The sequence below is a fragment of the Excalfactoria chinensis genome, chromosome 5 (assembly GCF_039878825.1).
Source record: "Excalfactoria chinensis isolate bCotChi1 chromosome 5, bCotChi1.hap2, whole genome shotgun sequence".
NCBI classification, from domain to species: Eukaryota; Metazoa; Chordata; class Aves; order Galliformes; family Phasianidae; genus Excalfactoria; species Excalfactoria chinensis.
Genome location: NC_092829.1, coordinates 961,304 through 988,478, shown reverse-complemented (window position 1 = coordinate 988,478; position 27,175 = coordinate 961,304). Strand labels below are relative to the sequence as shown.

The 27,175-nt window shown below is 47.2% G+C and overlaps 1 long non-coding RNA gene across 1 annotated transcript in view; it reads right to left on the bottom strand.

Moving 5' to 3' along the window:
• LOC140252427 (uncharacterized) overlaps nucleotides 1-14,187 on the bottom strand; it is a 38,043-nt gene extending 23,856 nt beyond the window's left edge. Inside the window, exons 1-2 of the long non-coding RNA XR_011903652.1 lie at nucleotides 14,058-14,187; nucleotides 3,537-3,771 (exon numbers count right to left, since the gene is read on the bottom strand). This is a non-coding gene — a long non-coding RNA (uncharacterized lncRNA). The remainder of the gene's footprint in view (nucleotides 1-3,536; nucleotides 3,772-14,057) is intronic.
• Between the last annotated feature and the right edge of the window lie 12,988 nt (nucleotides 14,188-27,175).

Below are 27,175 nucleotides of genomic sequence, written 5' to 3'. Positions count from 1 at the left end.
TGTCTTTATACAAACACAGCCAGAATATGAACCCTTTAATATATGGGAGATTCCAGATCTCCAGTGTGAGTCTGCAGCCTCTTTTGGCCCTTCAGAGGCATTCTTTCCAGCAAAATCTTGCCTGTTTTTCTTCCAAGCTGTTGCAAAAACAACAAAAGAAAACAAAAGAAAAAAAATACCACATGCAACAGAAGGAGGAATTCATTTGCAATGCTACACATGCATAGAGTCATAGAATCAAACATGGCCTGGGTTGTGAAGGCCCACAGTGCTCATCCAGCTCCAACCCCCTGCTGTGTGCAGGTCACCAACCAGCAGCCCAGGCTGCCCAGAGCCACATCCAGCCTGGCCTTGAATGCCTGCAGGGATGGGGCATCCACAGCCTCCTTGGGAAACCTGTTCAGTGCGTCACCACCCTCTGGGGGAAAAACTTCCACCTAAGATCCAACCTAAACCTCCCCTGTCTCAGTTTCAAACCATTCAACCCCTCGTATACCGTATTCAAGCAGAAGTTTTAGGTCAGATGGAGAGTTACAGAGAAAGCTGTCCCAAATATTACAAATGCGCAGCACTCAACTTCTTACGTCAAAGCAAAGAGTAATGTTTCAGCTGCTCCAGCAAGGAGGAAATGATGCAGGTATTAAACATTATTACGAGAACAGAGACACATTAATTACTGTTTATCCACCAGGACTGTGAATGGAGCTTTTTGTTGTGAAGGATTTTCATGGGGAAAGTTAATATACTTCGTCCAGGCCATGAGATGGTACAAATCAGTGTAGTTCCATCTAAATCAATGGATCAGTGTTGATTTACAGCAGCTGAGGATCAACCCCCTCTTTTTTGGTCTGCTGAGGATTGTATAACATATACAGCCTAGAAACACCGATGACAAATTTGAAACCGTGTAGGGATACGCTGAACCAAAAGCCTGATTCAAACCCAAACCGGCTACTCTCCTTTTAAATCACGGAGAGCTGCTGTCCTAAACGGTACTGTCAAGTGAGCATTGTGAGACATGCATCAAAACGCAGCTTTTGCAGCCTCCGCTCGGAGCCGCGCACGCCGCATTCCATACAAACTCAAACCCGCCCAGCTCCGATTCATAAATGATGTGTTGGTTTAATCTATTTTTCACAGGGGGTGTCGCAGAGAAGGAAAATTAGAAACAGGTAGAAGGGACTATTATTACTGTCTCACAGTGTGCTCTCGTACATGAGGATCGGATTAAGATAACATCTGGTCTGTATTTCTTGAACTATTTCCCTTTTATCACAAGAAAATCGGCAACCCATCTCACAACTGCTCCTAATTTAGATCTAAATATCACTGATGAAACATTGTACAACATGCTGTTATCTATTAAAATGATTTCCCTGAAGGAACAGTGGATACTTTTATACTTTCCAGCGAAGCCAACCATATTCCCCCTTAGCGCTAACTAGTTGCCCTATAATCAAATACTCAAATGGTAAAAGCAAAATCACTTTGGAAAAACAAGCGAGTCCCTGCTAAGTCTTCAGCTGGTGCAAATTCATGCGTATCCACCGATTTAAGTGCAATGATGCCCATTTTCACCGCCTTCTGTCGGATGAAGGCTTTGATTGAGCAGAGGGCTGATAGAGGTCGGGCGGTTCGGTCGGGTTGCGGTTGGACTCGATGATCTTGAAGGTCTTTTCCAACCTGAGCAATTCTAAGGTTCCTGCGTGGCACAAACCTGCCATGCGCTGCGTATCTCCTGCACTCACTGGTTTGGAGAGGAACTGCTTAGAATTAAACCTAGGCTGGGATGTGTAATTTATCAAGAGGCAGCAGAGGCAGAGCGAAGAGCCCTGTGGTTTCGTTGGGAAGCAGAGCTCGGCACACTGTCCTCCCTCCCGTTTGCTTCAAACAGAGGAATTGCCAGTGGAATGCAGTAATCTTTTTTTCAGCACTTTGCAGAGTTCAGGTCCCCAGAAAGGAGCCTATTGAGTTCAGCAAATAAAAACTTCTGTTTTCTTCGCGAGTCTATAATTCATTTTCATGGACAGTAAATCAGAAAAAGGAGGGGGAAAAAAAAACCTTTTGCGATCTCAAACTGTTTTGCATACCTTCACTGCACATCGGTTTTACCCATTTGCATTGTATCCTCACCACCTAAAAGGGGGATTAGATAAGCACACACTCTCTGTATTAACTGGTTTAATTTAAAAGTAATTTCTACCATCTGGAATTACTGTTTACTGTTGTTTGGAGGAGGAAGAAAAAAAGAGAGAGAATCTGAAACCGTAGAAGAGATCATCACAGAATAATCAGTTTGAAGGAGGGGGAAGCATACAAGGAATGTAATGGATTGTCCACCAGTCGACTTGTATATTTTGGAGGGTTCTCTGAGAATAAAACCTCTCCAGCAGTTATCACCGGTCACACTGGAGCCATTCATTTTTCACCTGCTGGTGGTTGTTGTCTGGCAACCAGTCAAGGGCGCTATTAGCAGAATTAAGCTCCAGAAGAAAAGATTACCCTGTAGGAGGTAAGATAAAGACCGGGCAGTGTGGCTTGTTATCAGTATCACAATGAGGACCAGGTCAGTGTGGGTTTCATTTCAAACAGGTAATCTCTGCTGAAATAATAGAGTAATTGTTGCTTTGAAACCTTTATGTGCTGCAGCACACTACGGCCCATTTGATACAGACTCTGGATTTAATGAAGAACTCCAACGAGCCCAAAATACACACACGGAGAAAGAAAAAAGCAATGCACCGGTGGAAAACGCCTTTATCCTGTAATTCCGGGTCAATATAGTGAAACACAAAATGCTGCTCAGGGCAGTTGAATACCTTGATTTATGCCTCCCCTCCTTCTCAGGTTGCTGTCTGCCTGCCACGCTTCGGTCTATAAACATGCAGTAACGTCATACAGAATATTTCAAGCATAGTAACATAGGCAGTGATGGCACATCTCACAAAGCCTGAACACCAGCAATGAATCAAAGAACTCCAGGGCAGCTCCTTGAAATACAGCTCTTTCTAGGTTTTATTCAAAGGCCTGAAAGATGCCAGTGGCACAGGCTGCAAGAGGAAGATGCGCGGTGCAGCTGATGCTGACGGACACCATTTCACCTTTTTCTGGCAAACTGCCTAAATGTTTGTCTTGAAAAGTAATTGTGGAGCAGCCTTTCCCTCTTCTCTTTGTAGTGCACCTTTCCTCAGTCACCTCTACTAGGAATGTACATTAACCGTTTGGAGATTAATCTACTCTTTGTGTTGTAGATGCTCCATCCCCGGAGGTGCCAAAGGCTGGGCTGCACGCGGCTCTGGGCAGCCCATCTGGTGGGGGCACCCAGCCCATGGAAGGGGTGCAAGTGGATGCTATTGAAGGACTTCTCCAGCTTCAGCTGCTTTATGATTCTGTGATTCTACAACACTGTTTGCAGGAAGTGCTAACTGGAGAAATACTTCAACTTTTAAGTTGGAAAATACAAAAGATGAGTTGGCAAACGCTATCGAAGTACAAAGAAAATGAGGGAAGGAGTTGTCTCATCTATGGGCTCTTACCTTAAGGCACTCTTGGTTTCCCAAAGCTTGGAGGCATTTAAAGAAAGCTTCACTCTGGTGTGGACACTGTCAGCTGTGCACAACCTCGTAAAGCCGTGGCACAAGGCAAGGCCTGGTAGAAGCAGGTCAAGGCCATAATATCTTCTTCTGGAGCCACTCTGAGTTCTGGATGTTGATTAGGCAGGGGTCTTCTACATGGCGATGGTCCCCTGACTTCCTTAGCCCTCAACACCATCTGCAGATGATATATACAAAAAAGGGTCAACACAGAATCAACTCCAGATAAGACTATTATAAAACCATGATGAGATGCAGTCAGTTACAAAACCAAAGTCTCATGACCCACATGGCATCGATCTTCCTGATGTAATGGAATACAAGTCTTAAAAAGCTTTACCTGTTTTAGTGATTATAGATTTGTTTGGCAAAATGCAGCAGAATTGACAAAGTAAATAAGAAAAATCTTCACAAATGTCTGTTTTAAACAGCACTCAGCCTATGGCTCAAATATGGGCAAGCAGCAGCTGCATGTGGGAAGTCAAAGGGGGAAAGAAGTACAGCACAGGGATAGATCTTACTGTGGTCTGGGCCATTCAGGGGTATTATCAGAGTTCAGAAGAGGAAAGTGCTGATGCAGATAAAGACTGCAGACGGCACAAGGCTTGGTGGAGCAATGGGTAGCAATATAAATATGTCGATCCTTCAGGTTTCTCTGATTTGTCTGGTTATGTAGGTGCAAGGTCATCCATCTATCCATCCCTTCAGAATGCACGATGCAGACAGACCATCACGTTCAGACTGCTTTTGACATCGAATCATAAACATTTTGCAGTGGTAAGTGCTACAGAGAACACACTGAATGATTGACAGGCGCAATGCAGACACTCAGTAAAGTCAATGGCAGTGGCAGACATGGAATACATTGTCAGATTTGCCCCCCCCTGCCGTTTACTCACAGTCTGTACCATCCATTGGCACTAAGTTAGGGCTCTCAGACCTGCAAAGCCAAAGGGCTCAGAACTCAGTACTTCCACATTACTCCCACTGTCAAATGCAGTCTCAGCTACAGAGAAAATGGTCCTCAAGGAAATTATTTTCTGGTCCTAAGACAGAAAGAAAACAAGAATGAGAGGCTGACTTGGCATTAAGAGCTGTCTGGTTCCTGGTTGGGAAACACTAGCTCTGATTTTGTCTCCTTAGCAAAGGCCAATCACTTCAGTTAACCCAGACCTATCCCAGTGGAAGTATTCAGGCTGTCTGCACCACCAAAAGACAGCGCTGTCTGGTTCTAAATCCAGGGAGGAGAAAGGTACCAGCCTCAAAGGAAGTCCAGCATCCCCATCCTTTTAAGTTGATAGCTGAAACAATTACTTGCTTGTGCCTTGTGTTCTGCTAAACTACCCCAATTATTCTTTTTGCTTCTGTGATGCCTTGGAGGCAATGAAATACGGAAAGCTCCTCATTCATAACAAAGCTTAGATTTTGAAACGAGCTCCACAGGAGCAGCCTCCAGGCTCATGACTCCAATGAGTCCCACTGGGGAGCATGTGGGCTTGCCTACAGAAAGATCATGGCAGATTTGAGCATATGAGCTGAGGGGGCTGATCCTGCTAACACCTCATACCGGGCATGGAGCCAGGTGCACAGAGATATTCAAACTAAATCCTAATTAAGTGTCTGAATTCCCAGTGAAATCCACGGGCAGTTGGATGCCAAAGCATCAACGTGGATATCGATCCAGCTGCTTATCAGTCTGAGCAGCATCCTGCTGATTCCTAGAGCAGGTGGTGGCATTTGCTGTCTTATTCCAATGCATCTTCCTTTTGCTTTAAATGTGAGAAAAGCAAGCTCTGAGGATGACTGCATTATCACTAAGTGTACACGTGCAAGAACGTTCTCCAAGGAAAAGAAGGGCTCGTATCTCAGTGTGAACCCAAGCTTGAGAAACACAGGTTGAAAATCAGCACATCACTACAGTCCACAAGGCTGCAACTTATAAAGCCTTGTAAAATAGCGAGCCCTTAAAGAAATGCACGCAGCCTAAAGCATAATGACCCACTCCACCCTTTTTGCCACATTACCATTGAAATGAGCTGATAAAAAATGTTTGGTGACCAAGCCAATATAAAAACATTCTGATTTCACACCAAAGGCATGCTCAGCTTCTAACAGGGACTAAGAATCCTGCACCTCTCTCAGATCATATCTTTGCTGCCCACTCAGAGTAAATGATTGATATAACAGACGTGTTGAATCAAGATGCTGGTTCATTCTTTTCCTTTTTTAAGCAGCCACTTTCAGCCAACAGATTCTTTTCCCCCAGAATATCTGTGATTCCTTAGATTCTTTGAGGCAATTCCCTTCACAATCAGGAGCTGCCTAAGCACAAAGCTGCAGCACATCACTTTCTCCCTGCTGCCAGAGCTCCCTGGGTCTGAGGCACACACTGCTGCAACCAGGTCAGCCAGCCCGAGAAAGCAGGAACACTGCGGTGGGCAGAAGAGCCCAAAGAAGGGAGACAGGAGGGAAAACACTCATGGCCCTGTTATTTCTTTAGCAGACAAAGGCCTGAGCTAGATCCCGCTGAAGTCAGAGATGCAGTTCCTATCAGGTCCAACAGAAGCAATCTCTGAGAGCATGTTTTCTTGCCAGCTATCTGAGCAATATGGCTGCGCCCTACAGAAAATAATCCTTTACTATCCCCTAACCTATACAGCTCTTCAGAAGAGCCAGCCTTCTTTGAAAGAGCACCTTTGGGATATGGCGCCTCACTCCTGCTGTTCCTGCCCTCTGGTACTTTCCTCCTCCTTGAATGCTGGAAGTTATTAGTGGGGATTCTCAGCTTCTTTCAGATATGAGACACACCTCTGAGGAGAGCAGCACCTCCTTTCCATGTTGTATTCACACAAGCTGTCACGCTTCCTACTCAGACATGGAGGGTAAAGGGAGTCTGTGGAATCATGACTTGAAGGTTACCCATGTCTGCAGCTGAGCAGGTGAAAATTGCTACACAACTTGTGCAGACCATGGGGAGATGCCCTCAGCTTTTGATTAAGCATCCCCCATATTCTGACATCCTGGTTCTGTCCCCCGCTGTGTCTAAACACAGGGAGCCACGTTGAAGCTCCTTGTGCTTGACCACACCAGCGTGTGCATCAGTTGGCTGCTTGAGCTGGTGCTGGAAGAGCCACTGCTGAGACAGAGCTCGGAGCACACGGATGCTCTGTTTCCTCAAGGGGAAGTTCAGATCTGACATCCAGGGGGCAATCTCTCACTGAGAGGGCGCTGAGGTCCTGGCAGTGCTGCCCAGAGAACTGTGGGTGCCCCATTCCTGGAGGTGCCCAGTGCCATGGATGGGGCTCCATGCAGACTGAACTGGAGCCTGGTTCAGTGCTGGGTAACCCTGCCAGCAGGACGGGCTCAGAACCAGATGATCTTTGAGGTCCTTTCCAACCCAACCATTCTGCGATTCCATGAGTCTCCACTGCCTGTTGAGAGAGGCAGCGTTCAGCTCCAACATACCACAAGGCAGCACTGCCAGGACAGCCGGTAAACTGACAACTCCTGATAAACTGTTACTGCTATTTATTGTCAGCATGCTCCCAAGATCCACCAGTGCCCTCCTATTGCACTTTGTGGCACTCAGCAAGGCTGCTTACCTGCACGCACGCTTAAATGCGTGACTTATTCTGCTTTGGTGTGGATGGAGAGATGTGTGGATGTGCTGCCAGCGAGGGCGGATGGATGAGTAGTTGTAAGAGATGCCGTGAGAGTTCGCTGCAATTAGAAATGCTGATGAAAAGCAGGTTTTTAAGGTAGAAAAACAATTTCTGATCCACAGTTTTTTGTGTGCAGACTCATGTTCTGACTAAAAATACTTTGCTCTGGGGATGCTGTTTGTTTTCTACTGCTGTCACTGCAAGCAGCCTGGATCTACAGAATCCGGACAGATATTATAACCAAACCACTCTGAGAAAACAAATCCTACAAACAATATATGCGATGCAGCTGTTTAGTAGCTCCCCAGGGCTTACTGGTGCTCGCTGCCAGCAATCAGCTCTTTTTGCTTTAAGCCGGGAGGGCCCATGTCTTTAGATTACCTTACAGAGCATGTATGTCCCTCTGCTCTCAGCGCTGTCACCCTAGAAGGCTCTAACAAGTCTCCCACTGCCACATTCTCATTCTCAGGAAGATCTGTTGACGTTTTTTGCCTCCTTTCAACCTTCAGATCCTTCTCCCAGCACTTCTCACAGCCTCCTGGAAAAGGGATTCTCCAAGTCAATAATTTGCTTATCGTCTCCCCGGTGTAAACTTCAATGGTTTTCATCTGGGAAGCAACTGCCTTGCTTGTGCCTTTCACAGCTCCTGTTGGAGTCCAGGTTTAAGAACCATACCACCACAAGACACCAACACATGCACCTGTCTATTGCTCAGCAACTCAGTTGTGTATGGGCATCATGGGATTTATGTCTGATAGCTCCTTTCCCTCTCACTGCTCAGTTTAACTATACCAAGATGCAGCAGCTGGCAGTAGACTTTACACATGAAGTGATACTTAAGGGTGTGATAGAAGAGACCTCTTATGTTTACAGAATCCCAAGGGCTGCTGAGGTCCGTGCCTTTGGCCCTTGTTGCAGGATGGAAGCCTAAACAAACCATCTAACAGTAAGAAAATACTTCTCAGCCTATTATATTCCCCCCAGCACCACCAGCCCTCCCATAGTTAAAACAGCACAGTATTCTGTACCCCAAAGGCCTGTAATTTGTATGGAATGCCAAGCACTTGGGAAGCACAGGGGGACACTGAGCGGGGAGGTCTCATCCCAGAGACACTCTGTCCCTTTCCAACCATGGGAATACAGCCCAGGATGTGTGTAAAACAGCCTTGAGAGATGAAGGCTGATCTTAGCCTGAACAATAATCAAAAAAAGATGCTTCCAAAATGGCACAGCTCCTCCTTAGCCCAGAATCTTTCCCTTAGGACAGTGACACTTCCTATAGGCTACATACAAAGAAAGAACACAGAAGACAGAATCATAGAATCCTTAGAGTTGGAAGAGACCTTTAAAGGCCATCCAGTCCAGCTCCCTGCAGTGCACAGGGACACCACGGCTCCATCAGGTTGAACAGGGCCTGGTCCAGCCTGGCCTTGAAAGTCTCCACAGAAGAGGCATCGACCACATCACTGGGCAACCTGTGCCAGTTTACTCTCCATCCACAAAGTCTGTTTACTGCCCACCCACATGGAACAGAGAACATCTCAGCCCCAGGGACATCAGACCCCAAGTGGCGCCTGCTGCTACCTATGACTCTTCCTTCAGTGCCATGAAGGAAGACTGAAGAAATAAGATGGACTGAATTGTTGGTAGAAGTACCACAAATCAATCCCTGGCTTAGACCTCAACAACAACCTGCAGGGCGACCATCATGAACGTTTGGTGCAAGGCTTCCTGATGCTTTCCTCTTGTTTCACACTATTTTATCAGTAGAACTAGCTTTAATACAAACATAACTAGTTTTATAAAGGATGAAATTCTTGTTCTGAAGAGAGGTGCTATGTCTGCTTTCTGCTCTTCTGACTGTGGAGACAGTGGGCTCAGGGAGAAACTGCCATTGTTCTACATGGATTTTCTATGCCTTTTGTGGACTGTTTTTTTTTGGAGGGGTGTTGAAACCTTCCTGCTTTCTCAGTTTCACTCCTACTATCTTCTTCTCTCTTATAGTGGGATGCTAATGGTGTTAGCTAAGCCACATCACCCAAGCTTCTCCTGTGGAGCCCTGACTGCAGCCAAGAGGTTGGGTGGGCAGTGGGGAATGGCAGCCTTTCCAGTTACTGAAGGCTAAATGCCACAAGGGCCACAGACCAGGAGCCCAAGGTAGCTATAAGCAATGACCACGATGTAAAACCTGGGCAGAGATCCTACACAGAAGGCGCAGTCATAGCAGAACTGTGTCTTTCTGCTTCCACCATTCGCCATCCTCACTGGATTATAAGAAAATCTCCAGCTGGATTGTTCGTAATTTGCACAAAGACTGAAGAAGGAAAAAAGCCTCCATCCTAAAGACTCAGAAATAAATCCAGGGTTAGAAAAGCAGAAATGCCCAAAGCATCCACAGTGCATGCTGTTTCTCATCCAATCTCCACTACCAGAAGAACCCCCAAGAAAGCTGCACATCCACAATCCTTCCATTTCCAAATCCACATCCAGCTATCACACAGCGCAGGATCTGCAGGGTGTGCAATTCTGTGCTGTGATCTTTGGCCGTCTGGGAAACAGGAGGTCAGACAAGCTTCAGAGATGAGCTCTGAGTGAGGGAAACGATCATTCACTCCCCCAGTGCCATTCACTCCACCTGTGGGAAAATATTTGTTCTAACTGAAAAAGAAATGAGGTAATTTTATCCCCCGTCTTTCCGGTGAGGTGGTTCAGCTTCTGCCATGCAGTCAGGCAGGCACGTGAGTGGCTGCAACAGAAGGAACGGACCCATTTAGGTGCGCAAGGAAGAGGAGCAGAACTGCCCCTTCCAATTCACATGAGCTGCTGGACTGGCTCACCCTTATCATGTAAGTTCCCTCCTGGTCCCTACGAAGAGAGTGGATGTATAGATGACCTGAAGGGCCGTCCAGAGGAATGGCTTTAGACTGCTCTTAAAACTTTTGCCTAATAGGGATAGAATTGAAGCACCTCTACTGGATGAGGTAAATACGGGCCGTGGTATCTGTGCCTTAATTTGCTCTTGCCAAAAGGTCAGCTTAGATGGACCCAAAGGGAGGACTGCATTATGCATCTCGTTTGAAACAGAAACCTTCCTTTTCCCTTGCACACAGGCATGCTGCTCTTCTGACTCGGCACACCTGTTTTCTCAACTAACTCAAATCCTTTCAGCCACGTGTGCCCAGGGGAAGGAGGGAGTGTAATAAATAGCAGAAGCAAATAACTTACCCAGTAAAGAGCATTCCATGCTTTCTGTATGCAAATTCTGCATAAAAATTCTACATATATGGTGCAGAACTGCTCTGAACTGAACTCTAAAAATGCTGAAGGCAAACACAGCTGTTATCAAGTGTTGTTCTTTCCAAAATGCCATTTGGTTTGATAGTTATCACTGTGCCAGCAGCATTCCCCATTCAAATCTCTCTTTTTGAGGCCTTCACTGATTCACACAGGAGAAATTCACCCTAAAAATCAGTGTTCTGGATCTATACCCAGATGTGCGTCTCTCCCCTCTTATGATACCAAGTCAGCCCAAATGAACTCCAGCAGATCCTGGCCAAAGAGGCCGAGACAACTGAGGCTTTGAAGGATTACGAGTATTTTTAATTTGAGGACATACTTTGTAACATCCCTGTACAGTGAAATATTTCAGTGCCTTTGAGCACGTCCTGAAAGCTCACGGGTGTCAGAAGACACGTGCATGATACACGGCGTTCAAACCCCAGTATCTGCTACAATTTGCTAAAGTGCCTGGAACTGTAATAACTGTAATAATAACTGTAATAACCCTACTCAAATACCAGCTTTGGAGAGCTGGGTTCCATCAGAGTTGTATTTTAGTTGGCTGGTTGTGTTCTTTTCATCCAGCTATAAGGTTTTAAGAATCAAAAGTCTTTTAAACTCATAATTCTGCAAAACTAAAGAGGGAAGCACTTCACATATGCTTCCTTCCTTCGGGGGGCTGGTCATGGGATCTCTCTGTACATCGAGTTCTTGAGAAAACATCTAAAATAACCCAGCAGCTGGCATTTGTAAATGTCATAGAGACAGCAAGGTCAGCTCCCCAGATGAGGTCCACTTAATTCAAATCAGGAACTGAGCTGTTGATTACTGACTATGGTTTAGAACCGTAGAATCACCAAGGGTGGAAAAGACCTTCAAGATCATCCAGACCAACCGTCCACCTGCCACCAATAGTTCCCCGCTAAACCACGTCCCTTAGATCAACATCTAGACACTTCTTGAACATATCCAGTGTGTTATTTAATGTATATTATTTACTATACACGCATGTCTGTGATTTGGCATCCTGAGCAGGAATGATCTCATCCATCACACTGAGTGCCTACAAGAGAGACAGGAACTCACTGCCGCTTTGCATCCCAGCATTTCCTTCACCCCCGCCAAAGCGATTCCCATGGAGGAAGCAGAGCTGGCAGCCTTGTCTGGGCTGCCTCTCTTCATCCCTTTCAGATGGGTGGATCTTTCGGGATCATCCTTCCCAATGCACCAACCAGCACTGCTGAGCTAATGAGGTGGAGCAGGTCATCTGCACACAAAACAGAATGGAACAATCCTCCTTCCGCTCTGAAGCAAAGACAAGCCAGTGCTGCAGCATCTATTAGTGCAATGTAGCACAGCTAATGCTGAGCCCCAAGAGAAGGGAATTCACTGAGTGCCTTGGGAGCACAAACCAATATCATCATCGTGAAGCCCGACCTTACAGCTGGAATTCCATTTTTAGAAAGTGAAGTAATGGATCCTCTGTGTAACGTCGACCCGCTCCGTACTGCACGTTCTCCCTCATTAGCTCACCAAGCAGCAACAGCAGAGAAAAGGGGGGGGTTACTGATGCGTTGTAATTACTGACTGACAGCCTGCCACTGGGCCGAGCAGAGGAGCCTCTAATTAATGCAGGCCTGTTACTTTCCTCCCTGAATGCTTCCTTTCCTGAAGCACAAGGTGGAGCTATGGCAGGGAAGCCCAACCCAAGGCCTGATGGCTATTTCCATCTGTGTCACCAGAAGTAATCTAAACAGGTTTGACTTCATCTGGGCACAAGTACAGCCCTGAGAAGAGCAGAAAACAAAGGCTGATGGGTCTGTCTGCTAACAATGAGGTTATTAACCCTGGGTCCTAATAGCGAGCACACAAATAATCACAGAGGAGTCCTGGCAGCAGGCTGAGCCCCACGACATTGCTGCCTTCAGTATCTCACACGGAGACTGTGTAGAACACATCTCAGGGCCTTCTAGGGTTTCTGTGATGGTCTGTAGAATTCTCACGTGGTTAGCATCAGGTTTAAGGACAAGCTGTCAGTGCTGCCTTTTGACAGCAGGGCACTTTCCCATCAGCAATGAAGATGGGCAGAGGGTTCTCGGCTATTTGCCACAACACTGGATGTGACAAATCTCTGTTCCTCCCTCAAAGAAAGCCACAATTTGCCTTTATGAGGTACAAATAGTTCAGGTGAAGGAGGAAATCGGTAGAGAAACACCTTTCCTCAATAGGCAGGTCCAAGTTACTGCATGGGGACTCACACACTCCCCCAGTGGAATCACATGAAAAAGCAGGGACAGAGAAAGAAAAAAGTGAGTGAAAATATCACACAGAAAGGGGGAAGCCTGAAATCTTGATCCTGAGTGTGTTCGGTTACACTTGATAATGCAGACATGGGAAGAGCCTTGCAAGAATTAGGTGGAGGAACGCACTGAGAATTACTACTGCCTCAAAGCAGACAGGCTGCAGAGGTCAAAGACAGACCTCAAGATGTCAGAGTTGACAGACAGTCCTGTCTGAGGATGCCACGAAGGAATCTGATTAAGACAATCTGCAAGAGACAAAAGAATGATAACAGAAAAGCTGATCATTTTCCAGGAATGGAAGCAGCATCGCTGAACAAGCGTGGAACGAGTCCAAGCTCAGGAAGGGCTTCAGTTACAGCCCATGCTGACACCCACAGCATTAGAGCAGGCACCATCCTGGGGCTCTGGACAGACTGCAGGAAAGGGTTTTTAAATGACCTGTTCAGAAAGCTTTCCAAGCAAGTTTTCCTGGCTTGGGTCAGTAAATGGAAGTTTAGCTAGGTAAGCAAACAGTGAAGGAGGGAAAACTCTGTTTTGTTGAGCATCGAAACCATTTCAGAGAAGAGGGCTTCACTCTTACACAGAGGGTTGTTAACAGCCTCTTGGAAGAGAAGCTGGGAGTCTTCAAACTAGCTGTGTCCTGGGAGGCTAAAATGAGATAATCATGATAGGAATGCCATAACGTGTGTGTAATCTCTAATTGGACAAGATCTGACTAGCAAACAGCACTACAATTCAAGGCATTATCTAGCCTAAGGATGCCTCAGTACTCCTTTGCTGGAGATTCTCAAACCACAGCTTGGCCTGTAAGAGATGCACCATTTCTAACGCAGCCAGACTCATCAGGCAATTTCAGGGCATGGTTATGTGGTGCCTCTAAGCCAATCTCACAGCAAACCGTCAGCAAAAGGCTGGCTCACCCTCCTGGCTTTTTCATCCTGTGCTGTCTTATGCTTCTGTATGTGTATGGTGAGCTTCTTCAAGGAACTAAGAGTGCCATTACACAAGACAGCTATTGATCTTCTTAAAGACAGACCTGATGTGCAGTAGGAGGTGCAGAATCACCTCTTCCAGAAGAAGGGCAAGATGCTCGATCAGCTCAATTGTACCATATCTTCAGTTCATTCCAAGCGCAGAACATCATGCTGTAAGTAGTCTGAACCACCTTCTAGAGATTTCTCCCTAATTAACAGTAAGTGTTCCTTTGCAAAGACACTTACCTGCTAGGTGGTCAGATGTCATGTGGAAATGCACCATGAGCATGTCAGAATGCTTCCAAACTTCTAAGTGAGCAGTAAGGCATCTGTCCAGGCTTCTGGTTATCATCAGCTTGAGACAACTGGTTTCAAGCCTCTGTCTGTAATGGATAGAAAGAAGAGGTGAGACTTTATTGGAGTAACCAGTAAGGTCTGCTGTGCTTTGAAGGAGGTTGGAATATCCCCCAAGTATTCAAAGAGAGAATACAGAAATACTCAGATATCAATAAGAAAAGCTCACTGTGTGAAGCTGAAGAGATTGACACAATGAGAAGAGACCCGACAACCGGGAGCTTTTCAATTTAACAGAAGTATATCACGATCCTGCAGCTGGAGGGGGCGGAGCCAGATGGATTCAACTCTAAACTAAGAGGTAATTTCCTTGTAGTAAGCATTATCAAATATTGGACCACCTCAGCTAAGGATGTGGCTGCCTTTGTTCTCCTTAACAGGTACAGTTCCAACAGAACGCTTTAACCTGGCTTCCAGAGAGCATCGCACTGCCTTTGGAAACAGGAGGATGCCAGTGGGTGATCAGTGGTCCCTGCCACCCCAGGAGCCCGTGTGCAGGTAGGGGCACCTCTTTAAAACAAAAGAACACAGACTCTCTTGCAAAGCCGGAGCATGAAGTGATCTTATTGATGCAGCCCAATGCAACAGATCTTGCTTTGTAGGCTGAACTCACAAACGTCATCAGCTTCCAGGAGCCCTATGGAGCCATGTTGGTGCTCATCCCTTCAAAACAACTGCTTAAAAATAACTTAAGTACGAGTCGTTGCTAAGAAGCAGACTGAGAGCCATTAACCTTTGTGCACAGTAGTTAAAACATGGGGTTACAGACATGGATTCACATATACAAAGCATATATGGGCCAGATGATCATCATGGTCCTTTTCAACGCAGGCCATTCAATGATTCTATGCTATGTAAAGCTCCACTCCTTCATCAGCAAGGAGCAATCCTTGCAGTAAATAAGCAGTAAGGAGCAGCTGCTCACAAGTAACGCTCCTTTAGCTTCATAGAGACTTTTGTACAGTAACCAATTATTTACATCATATTGAATTTGCGACCAACAGAGTTTAAAGGCAGCAGCAGCCAGCATCCTATTTGCCCCAAGCTCCACCTCGCCTTGCCCCCCCGGACCCCCCCTGGGCAAACTTTCAGGGTCTGCAAACTGAAAAGTTTGGAAGCTTTTAGGCTCAGTTTTCAGGAGCCAACAGCTGCTCTTGGATGCCTTCAGCTCCAATACCTTTCCTGTGATTTTGCTTTTAAAGATGATAAATCAGCAAAGATCCTCTCAGTTTCCTGAAAGCTGCACTTCTCTAAGGAACCTTACACAAAATGACAAACAACAATTAATTTTAATATCCCAGCTAATCATCTTTGGGTTTGTTTTTGTTTTTTTCCTTTATTTTGCCCTTTCCTCCCTTCCCTCCTTTCATAGAATCACAGCATGGCCTGGGCTGCAAAGGCCCACAGTGCTCATCCATTCCAACCCCCTGCTGTGTGCAGGTCACCAACCAGCAGCCCAGGCTGCCCAGAGCCACATCCAGCCTGGCCTTGAATGCCTGCAGGGATGGGGCATCCACAGCCTCCTTGGGCAACCTGTTCCAGTGCGTCACCACCCTCTGGGGGAAAAACTTCCTCCTCAGATCCAACCCAAACCTCCCCTGTCTCAGTTTCAAACCATTCCCCCTTGTCCTATCACTGCCCACCCTCACAAACAGCCGTTCCCACTCCTGCTTATATTGTTCCTTTCCCTTTTCTTCATTTTTCCCTAACAGAATAAATCAGAAGCGCTGTCATATCACACTTCACAAATTCCAGAAGAAGGCAGACAGCCCCAAGAAGCAAATCTTTAACAACCATCTCTTCTTAGGGCAGACACATCTGCACTGTCAGCTGTTCTCCAGACAGGCAGGTCTGAATATTTCTACACACACAACGCTCCATGTGGGCTCCCAGCCCACAGCTCAGCTCCTAAAAGTGGGTTTTGATGGGTCAAAGCCATTTTATTGAATTAGCCCTTTATTGTTTACATTAAATCCAAGTGAGCTCACAAATACTGACTTATCCTTCTGAAAGGATGGATTATACCGCGTGGCTCGGATGCAAAAAAAGATTAGGGTTTGTACTAATTACTTCCAGCATGAGGTGTGCATGGACCAGGAGACCATTGAAGATTTTCTGTTGGGCATTTCAGTGCGGCAGTGCTTGCCCAAGGATGGCTGCTTCTCCATAGCATAATTTGAAGGGCCCCGCTGTCATTAAAACCCATGTATGAGGTCAGCCATGGCTGGGATGGAGGGTAATAACAGCCTTTCCCACACGGAACTGTGGAGTAGTTCAGACTGGAAAAGCCCTCTGAGATCCCCAAGCCCACCCCCAGCCCACCCCACTGTGCCCATTGCCCACTGTGCCCATTGCCCACTGTGCCCATTGCCCACGTCCCTCAGTGCCACATCTCCACACTCCGGAACACCTGCAGGTGACCCCATCACTGCTGGGCAGCCGTGCCTCTGCAGCACCTCTCCTTGGAAGAGGAAATGTTTCTCCATACCCAACCTGACCCTCCCCTGGCACAACCTGAGGCCATTCCCTCTATCCAATCACTGTTAACCAGCTGCAGAGGCCTACCCACACTCATCACCGCCTCCTTTCAGGCAGTTGTGGAGGGCTATAAGGTCTCCCCTGATCCCCTCCTCCACACTGACCCATCCCAGCTGCTCCAGAGCCCTCACAGCTCCGCTGCCCTTCTGTGCACATGCTCCAGGCCCTCAAAGTCTTTCTAGCTGAACACAGCACTCAAGGTGCATCCGAATGTTTCTAGCTGGTTCATCCACTCCCCAAAGTGGCTGTTGCTGCAAAGTGCACTGTAGCATCACTTCCTATTCCCAGTCACTCTTTCGGAAGGGAAGAAAACAAAGATCTATTATCTAGTTATTCCTAAGTGTGTTCTGATTCATCTCTCCTTCATCAGCAAAGCCGTCCATCAGCAGGCACGGCTTCTCAGCCGACAAACCCTGTGGTGCTTCCAGCAGCCTGAAAGATTAGAGCTGAGTACAGATGTGAAGATGTGGGAGACACGATACGCTGGGATGGCTGTCACTGCTGCTAACCACCAGCACTGCAGGAAGACCAGACAGACAGACAGACCCACGTGGAAGGCCCACACGGTGTTTTCTTCTCTAAATGACCCCCCCTGTTTCTCACAACCAAACGGGCACCTGCCTGTGCAGAGCAGCCATTCAGACATTCAGCTCCTGGGCTGCTTTCGTGGCCAAGGATGGAATTCTTGCACAGGCAAAACAAATCTGCCCGGGGGGGGAGTTTAACATTGTGTATGGGGCAAGCAGATGTCCCAGAAACACACGCAGCTTTCACTGAATAACTTTGCTCAGAGCAACATCGGATCTTCTCCCCACACAGATTCCTACCCGGGGCCCGGGATCGGTTGGTGTTTGTTTGACAGTTCTCCGCGTAGCTCCTGGAACAGAGCGAGCAGAAGGCTTAAAGGCAGCTTGATGACCCTACCGAAGCACACCTCCCACCGCCCTTCCGTTCAGCACTGTGCAAGGCAGCGTGGGCTTCGTGGGTGTTGTTGTACAGCAAGCCAAGCGTTGCATTGCAGAAAACAAATCTATAGGTCTGGACGCGGTCACGCAGCTGCGGTGAGGAAGGTAAGGCTCACAAGAGGGTCTTGTTTTAAATCTTGCATTCAATAAACTGCTAGAAGGACAAAATGAAAACAAGCTATTGTGTTAATCTCCAGATTAGCCCTCATAGTCTGTCAATTTAATACTGATTAGTAAACAATGTCCATAATTAAGCTGTTGTTGGAGACACAAATGCCCCACGAGCCCGAACTAATGCGTAGCATTCAATCCTTTTACAAAGGACGGCAGATACAATTCCAGGAATGTTAATGCTGCCAAGTATCCATGATGCACATAACAAAAGAGGAGGCAGACTCGAGGTAATTAAGCTCACACTGGCCCTTCTCCACAGCCCCTATTTGTTTATGGACTAAACCTTATGAGGCGCAGTAAATAAAACGCCACCGAATCGTGGGAGTCGGGACCAAAACCAATATGAAGTTTATGGGGTCGTCAAACGCTGGATTCCCCCGGCATCAAAGCACGCAGAGCCTTTGCTAAGGCTGGTGACATTAATGTGCATGACAGGGGTCCACGGGGCCGCGGTCCCCTAATTGTTTAGCAGACCTTTTAGTCCGGTTGCAGACTGCATGTCTTGGTATTTGCGGAGCTAATTGCACCGAAATCCGCCCGCGCTGCGCTCGCAGTGATGGGTTCACTCATTTCTCCTCGGGATAAAACTCTGCTCTTTGTCAGCCCGCTCCGCTCCGGGGCTCACCCCGCTGCTCGGGGAGAAGGAAGCCGTTCCCTACAGCGCTGCCGATGGAAACCCACGGGCAGCACAGGTGCGGGAACGCCAACACCGCGATAGGAAGCAACGCCGCTCCTCTGAGCGCCCTCCTTCAGCGGCAACCCTCCGTGCGTATCGCATGGGAGCCGCAAAGCAAAGCCTGCAGCTCAGTCCCTCTGGAGCTTCAGCAGTTGGGATGGGGGAGATGCTGCCGCGCTCCTCTTCCCACCTTATTTTTCCACGTTGAATCCCAAGATCTGCAGTTGAGAACTACTGCGGTCTGTAGGACAAGGGGCAGCGGGTTCCAAATAAAAAAGGGGAGATTTAGAGTGCGTGTATGAAAAGTTTCTTACACTAAGGGCAACGAGGCACTGCAAAGGCTGCCCAGAGAGGCGGTGCTGCCCCATCCCTGCAGACAGCCGAGCTCAGGGGATGGGCTGTGAGCACTGATGGAGCTGTGGGGGTCCCTGTGCATTGGGGAGTGGAACCAGAGGGCCTTGAAGGGCCCCTTCCAGCTCAGACAATCCCAGGCAGATCAACACTTTGTGCTCCCCATGGCACCTCTTCCCCCACCCCCAAAAACCTGAAGGTGGACAAAATCCTAGGAATCTTTTACATGGATCTCAGTGTTTTGCACACAGGGAGAGAAGTGACATCATGCAGAAAAATATTCTCCCCAGTACAGACTCTGAGATTTACTAACTTCCAAGTTAGAGAAGTAAGCACTTTTAACATTTTGTTGATTTGTTGATCTATGGCATTTTCTCAGTTGCTTTGCCCCCATATTTGTGAGCAGACACTTAGAATGGCCTGGGCTGCAAAGGCCCACAGTGCTCATCCAGCTCCAACCCCCTGCTGTGTGCAGGTCACCAACCAGCAGCCCAGGCTGCCCAGAGCCACATCCAGCCTGGCCTTGAATGCCTGCAGGGATGGGGCATCCACAGCCTCCTTGGGCAACCTGTTCCAGACTGACACACACATCTAACAAAACCACAACAACAGCATTTCACAGAGGTAGCTCTTCCTGTCCAAGGATCCCAAAGGCAGCCTGGGCCATACCACAAATTACACCGTTTGTCAAAGGTCAGACAATGTAGATTAGTGTCATAACTGGGAAAAATAGTCCAAAGCATCTCTCCCACTGTCCATCTCAGATGCCCTGTCTAAACACTGAACAGCACAGAATGGCTTCCTATTTCATTATGTGGATGGGATTAATTCAATTCAATGTTCTATGAATTTTTGACCAGATGGGAACTGAGCTCCCTGAGCCTTTCCAAAGTGCTGCTTGTCTGTGTTTGCCCATGAATAGATGTCAAAACAAGAGCAGGTGAGACAACAAAGTACATAGACACAGTTCAAATCCCACTGAATCACACAATGGTGCATCAAAGAAGGTGGTCGACACGGAAGGAAATTGGGGTTTGGGATTGAAACACAGAAGTGAGACCAGAATATATAATTTTTTTCTCCATTTTACACTGGAGTCACACAGGAGACTTAGCAGAGTTTGCAGTGAGACCAACAGAGGAATAATATCCTTCTCTACTTACACTCCTGCTTTGACAGGGGAAGGTTTTTTTTGGTTGAAGACTCCAGTTCTACTGAAGCATATCCACCAAACCGTCCCCATTTTGAGCATATTAGCAGAAAAACAGGAGTGTGTATAACGGTTGTACCATTTCTGGGTTCAGGTTGATTGTAATACAACAGAGACTTCTCATAGTTCAGCAGAGGACAAATGTATGTTTGTCTCTGGGTTCGTAAAAGAAAGAGGAGTTAGTCTCTTATTGTCCCTTATTCTCCTCATTGACTCATCATGCAACACACCGATTGCATTACAGTTTGCAGAGGACTCGGAGATATTCAGATGAGAGATGCAGCAGATGAACTTGCATGGAGCTTGTTTTTTAAACAGAACCTTAAGTTACTGCAGGGAATTATACACTTTAAAAGCGCTGCCATTCCAGACAAGTTCTCCAGGCTCCAGTTCTTCATGCAGAAAACAAGACAGCAAACCCTCCCAGCTTACCAGAAATGCCGTGTGCATGCAAAAAGACTCTGAGGTGCAAGGGGAAGTAGCCACAGAAAGAGACACTGGAAGTTAACATATTATCTATTAAAATAACCTTTGGCATTCCATTATGACTTGTTTGTGCTCTCCACAGACATCCCCACTTGCCATTAACAGCCACACATGGCTGAACTGAGAGTGTGCATCTCATCTCTAGGACAAGAGAGAACTTAACAGCGTATCCCACCACCAGGGAAAGCACTGTGATGAGCTCAGCCTTCATCAGTAGTCCTCAAACAACATACAAAGATCCCATCAGACTTTGCTATTTGCTAGATATAAAACATCGGACTATGAGCCCCATTAGCACAGCGACTAATTGCTCCACTCTTCATTGAGCTTCTTGCTGAAAAATCACTTTCACAGCTTCAGCCTTTGTGGCTCAAGAAAACAGCCTCAGGTTGCTCAGGGGAATTTCAGATTGGACACTAAGGAGAATTTCTTCATGGAGAGGGTGGTCAGACACTGGGATGGGCTGCTTGGGGCAGAGGTGGAGTCCCCATCCCGAGAGCTAAAGGACATGGCTTGGAGATGAGACTCACTAAGTCAATAGTTGGACTTGATTTTGAAGGCGTTCTCCAGTCTAGAAAGATAAATCTTTCTCTTGCCCCATCAGTTCAGCAGTAATGCACCTGAACTACGCGCTGCCTGGTCTATCGCTCACTGTATCCACCCACACCTCACGTTCCTTGGTGGTCTCCCAGCCTGGCTGACAGAGGTCCTTACCCTGTGGTCTCCAATCTGCAGAGTCTCCACAGACGTTTGTGGTGGGCTGCAGGATCATCCGGGTCTGTGCTGCTGCTGAGGCTTCATTCCCCAGCAGCTGGATTGCTATTTAAAACACTTAAGTACACTTGGCACCTTCTAGTATTGCTTCCTTTGATGAGCCAGGAACACAGGTGCTGTAGTTACTCCCCACAAAACAGAGCTTGCCAGGTTTCTTGTTGGCCCTCTTTCTCATCCCCCAAATGCAGGCAACGTAGGAGATCCCCAGAAGCAGAAAGAAGGAAACATCCTCCCCAGCTTTAGAAAGCTCAGTGAGAATTAAGAAATAGGGTATTTTCTGGAGGCAGGAGCCCAGCCCAGCACCAGCTTTCCTAACAAGTTCAAGGGACTTCACACCACTCCACAGGTGGAAAGACTGCTGCGTGTCAGCTCCCACCCACCAGGCAACAATCCCAACCAGTGCAGCAGTTACACACTGCAAGGATGGAGGACAGGAGTTACAGAGCAGGGTGCCACCAAGGCCATCGCTACTGCTGGCAGGTCCAGCTATGAGAGTCAGGAGGCTGCAGGAAGTCTTGCTGCATCCCCTGAGGCAGAAGGAAAGGAGGCTATGATTTGCTGTGAGAAAGCCAGGCATTAGTCCATCAAGACTGGTAGAAAAGAAGAGTGATATTGCAAAGGAAGACGATGAAACCAGGTGCCACCTTGTGGCCAAAATCCACGGGATTGCTGTGGTAGGTCAGAGGCAGCTCACAAAGCACACAAAAAAGCAGGTGAAAGAGACAAAATGAAGGCTAAAAAGATGGATGAACGGTGACCGACTGCAGAGCTTTTTAGTCTCCACGCCTGTGTTTCTGTCTACATGTACAGAACCAACTCCTCCATGCTTCTGGCTGATAAACTCCATTGAAGCATCGCTGTAACCAGGGAAGTTTCCCCCACCTTTTCTATACAAAAAATTGCAATGCGGGCTCCACAAGTTTGCCCAGGTTCCACAGGAACTGGAGCAGGAGGCCAAGCAGGAATCCATGTGAGACCTCTGAATGCTGCTGCAGCCTGATTTAAAACCAGGGGCCGATTGTGGCCTTTGCTGTAGAACCATCAAATCATTCAGGTTGGAAAAGACCTCTGAGATCATCCACTCCAACCATCCACCTGCCACCAATATTTCCCACTAAGCCACATCCCTCGGTACAACATCCCAGCGTTCCCTGAACACCTTCAGGCATGGAGACTCCACCACCTGCCTGGGCAGCCCATTGCAGCACCTGACCGCTCTTTGGGAGAAGAAATGTTTCCTAATGCCCAACCTGACCCCCCCGGCACAACTTGAGGCCATTCCCTCTGTTCCATCGCTGTGACTGGGAGCAGAGGCCGACCCCCACCTCACCACAACCTCCTTTCAAGCAGCTGCAGAGTGTGACCAGGTCTCCTCTGAGCCACCACACGGTCAGTTAAGCCTTTATTGACACTTTTTGGATGATTCTCATTCTTGTCCCATGGTTTTGCTAGACCAGAAACCACATCAGTCCTTCTGAACATAGAAAGAAACGCTTTAAGCGTGTAACAGCAGTTGTGAGTAAGGGGTTAACTAGCAGCCATTGCTATACTGAGGAAATTGCCCCAACAGAAGTATAATCCACGTGGTAGAAGACAAGTGTTATTCACAAGTTATTAATAAAAGTGACCAAAAAGAAGGCAATGCTATACCGTCCTGTTAATCTCATAAGCCCAGATGTTCATGAAATGAAAAACAGCCCAAGTCCACGACCTTTCATACTGATGTAAAGGAATGTTTAAGATATGATGGGATGTTATATATCACAGGATGTTAAAAACATCATGGAAAAATTCAGTATAGAGAGCAAAAATTTAAAGAATCGAATACTTACAAAAACACACATCTGATCAAATGAAGAAAAATCAATCCATTTAGGTCATACTTCCCCACAACCATTACTTTTTGTGCTTCCTACACACCAGTGCCCATGAAATGGCACAGCACAATAATGGCAGGGCTGTTACAGTAGAGTACCCAGGACTACCACAGTTCTTTGCATGGTGGTGGGGAGATGCTGGTGGCAGGTGGATGGTTGGACTGGCTGATTTTAGAGGCCTTTTCTAACCTTGCTGATCCTATGGTTCTATAAAATGTTATACAGAAAGTACCCCACAGGCCAAAAATGAGTCAACGGATGGACTCTATTGCATTGGATGGACTCTCAGAATCAGTTCTTGGGGTAAGCAATTCATGTGGAAGCAAATTAGTTTATGGAAATGAGATTCTGAAATGAAACAACATACAGATGGCAGCCAGCACTTTCTCTTCTGGCACAGATTGAGAACCACAGGGCAGAAAAAGTCAGCGCATGCGGACAGCATCTTGGTCTTCCTCCTTTGCGTCTTTTCCTTTCAGATGCTTCAGCCTAAACCACATGCTTTACGCTCCTCTTGGTGTAAACTTCTCCAGAGTGAGTTGCAGGCAGAGGGCAGCCCCTCTGTGAGCTCGGTGCACAAAGCTGAGGCCCAGAGCTTGTGGGAACACACATCCATTGCAGCTCCCCATTAACACCTCTGCTCTGTGCAGACTGTGGGGCTGCTCGGCAGCACAGGGCCATGGGAAGTGATGGCATAAAGGAAAAGACACTCACCAGCATCCTCCCTGCACACCCACCATGCTGAGACTGGGACAGCCTGGTCTGGATGAGGGGAGCACGGGGCAGGTCTGGGATCTCAGTTTGCACACAGATGAACTTCCATGTGAGTGTATACAGTACCGGGCTCCATTTTCCATTTGCTCACCAAATACCAACACCAAGAAAGGAACAGTGCTCAATCCACCACTTTGGCCTTACGCACACCCACCATTACAGCTGAAATAACTCACTATTTGAGTCAGATGAGCACAAAGAAAGCATCTGTGACCAAACGCCCATTGTTTTTGTTAGATTTTTTTTTTCCCCTAGCAATTCTATATCAAAAGCCATGAATGCACTTCTACCTTTTTCTTCTACAGCAAAGAAAACACGCACCCAACAGAAGCCCCGACATGTGCTCTCAGCCTGAAAGCACACATGCCAATTTCAGCCTGGAGAGAATTTTTATGGCTGAGTTATAAAACCCTGAAAATGGGGATTTATAATGGAAATGCTGACAGACCATTAGCTGCAATAACAACATCGACAGAGCAATAGAATTTCCAAGTTATCTCCTTTTTGTTTGTGTCAGCATTCCTGCAGCAGAGCTGGCACAACCAGCACAGCACTTCAGCTCTCTCCCACAGCACCCATAGAGCACAGGGAGCAGGGAGGCGCAGAGCTGCATCTCTGGGTGTGCTGCATCCTTCAGCCAACTCTGAGCCTCAGATGTGGGCTGTGTGCTTTGGGAAGAGCCCTGCCACCAAGCAAAGCCAAGCGGCAGCCCACCTGGTCTCCTGTCCTGCTGCTGGGCCCACAACACACCTTCCCCTGCCCAGCATGAGGGTGGCTTCCAGTTTCCTCTGTCATTCACAAAGAGGTGATGGGAACACCTTGAGCAAGGACTGCTTAGCACTGTAACTGTATGTCACATGTCATATGGTCTTCTTTCAGAAACTCAAACTACACCTTCTCCAAAAAGATGAGTATCCTGAAAATACGCAAGCCATTGTGCTGCTCAAGAGTATTTGCTCCCTATTACAGCCAGGAACACACTGTATAAACATTAAATAAGCAAGGGCCAATGCTATAGAATCTGTGTATTCTTTGTCCTTGCAAGAAAATAACTCCAACTGGTAAAGACAGGCTTAGCCCATTGCTTATATGCTGCTGGCTTATTAGGAATCTCAAATTATTGCACTGGGAATGAAAGAGGATGACACACCTTTGTATAGATGCAGTTCTGTCAGATTCAGGGTTTAGGAAGGTACACCAACTCAATGGGCCTCTGCCCAAGGAGGCTGTGGATGCCCCATCCCTCTGCAGGCATTCAAGGCCAGGCTGGATGTGGCTCTGGGCAGCCTGGGCTGCTGGTTGGTGACCCTGCACACAGCAGGGGGTTGGAGCTGGATGAGCACTGTGGGCCTTTGCAACCCAGGCCATGCTGTGATCCTATGATTTTTGTTCCCTGTCTCATTGGCATGCTGAAGCCCCCGACATAACACAGCACCATTATTCCCATTATAGAGATGAAATGAAGGCACAGTGGTTTAATTAATTCCCAACTATTATACACTAGGTTGCTTACAAAACCCAGGAAAAGGGCCCATGTCCTCTCCTCACTTTTGTAAGTTCTGTTGCACAGCCATGGTTTGCAGCCCCTCTCATTCTAAGGCTGCAAAACCAAAATACAACCCATGAACTGACAGAACTATAACTACTTCCTGCTGCAGGCAAGGCTGCCAGAAGCAGCATCACCTTAAGCCCAAATCCATCCCTGGAACAGCGCACAGTTTGACTCACCCAAAAAATGAGCCAACCAAGTGGATTTTATCTCCCCACTGACTTCCTTCTCCACATGATGTGGTTCCTGCAGGCTGGATGGGGCTCTGAGCAGGTGATGCAGTAAGGGTGTCCCTGTTCATCACAGAGGAGTGGGACCAGATGGCCTGTAAGGGTCCCTTCCCATTCAAGTGATTCTGTGTTCTACACAACCTATGTGTGTCCATGCTCCAGAACTAGAGAGAACAGCAACATTCCTTTCTATTTCTTTCAGGTAAGCACCAGAAGTGATGCAGCTCACGATCTGGTGAGCTGAGCACACTGGGGAGCGGTGATAGGGTGGCTGTTCCCAGAAGAAAAACTTATCTCAGCAAACTTCGGCCTTACTGGCAATGAACAGAAAAGGCTGCCATCTCGGAGCTAGACAATATGGTATTAATCGTGTTGCTGTCCCATATCACCCTCATCCAAATTCAACAGCAAAAACCAGAGACATGGGAAACACTGAATGAAGGTAACACTTCCCCACCCCAGCCACCACGCAGCCCTAGTTCTGTCCCTGCAGCAATGCCAGCCATGGTGCATCAGATGACTTCAGGTTGTTTGAAGTCCCGAGCAGTTCCTAGAGGAGGAGGAGGAGGAATGTGGCTCCGAGCCACATCTGCAACACCTCCCTGCCAATTCCTGGCCTGTACTTCCCGCTCCCCAGATGCAGGTTCATGAGCCATGACGAGGTCCGGGGGCAAAGTGGAACAGATGCACAGAATCACTTCTCCTGGTTTGAGGTTTCAACAGGAATGTTCCAGACAGCTTTGGTCGGGGCTGAAGGGAACAGGCAGTGCTGGATGCAATGGGAGCGCAGCACCTGCCCTCACCCCACCATGCACTCCGTGCTTTCACTGTGCCACACTGAGAACAACCAACGTTTGCTGGCTTTTAAACTTACAGAACACAAAGTGATTTATAAGGTGTTGCTACCAAGTTGTTTGAATTTCAGAAAATTAGAGGGGCTAGTTTTTGTTTGTTTGTTTTATATATATATATACATATATACAGTGCTGAAATTGGTTTGGCTTTTTGTTTCATTACAGGAGATCAAAAATAATCCCAGCACTCACAATGAGCAGTAAAGGGTATTTGAATATGCTGGAATAACCTTAAAAGCAGGTGGCTACCTTATTAAGTGTTAAATATTCCAAGCTGAAATTCGAGTCTGTTTCCATCAGGGCATGCGGTAAATGGCTTCCACATACGAATAACAGCCCATTAGCACGATAAAAAAATAATTAGTTATCCAGTTGAAACGTGAACGGACCTACTAAATATAAGAATTTCAAGGGGTCACTTTTACTTTATGAGCCACCATTCCAGCTGGATAGCCGTGGGTGACCGAACTAAACATACACTAGATGTTGCGTGGGATTGGTTAACCCACAGCATAGTTACTTGTGAGAGGGGACACGTGGGGGGATAGAGAG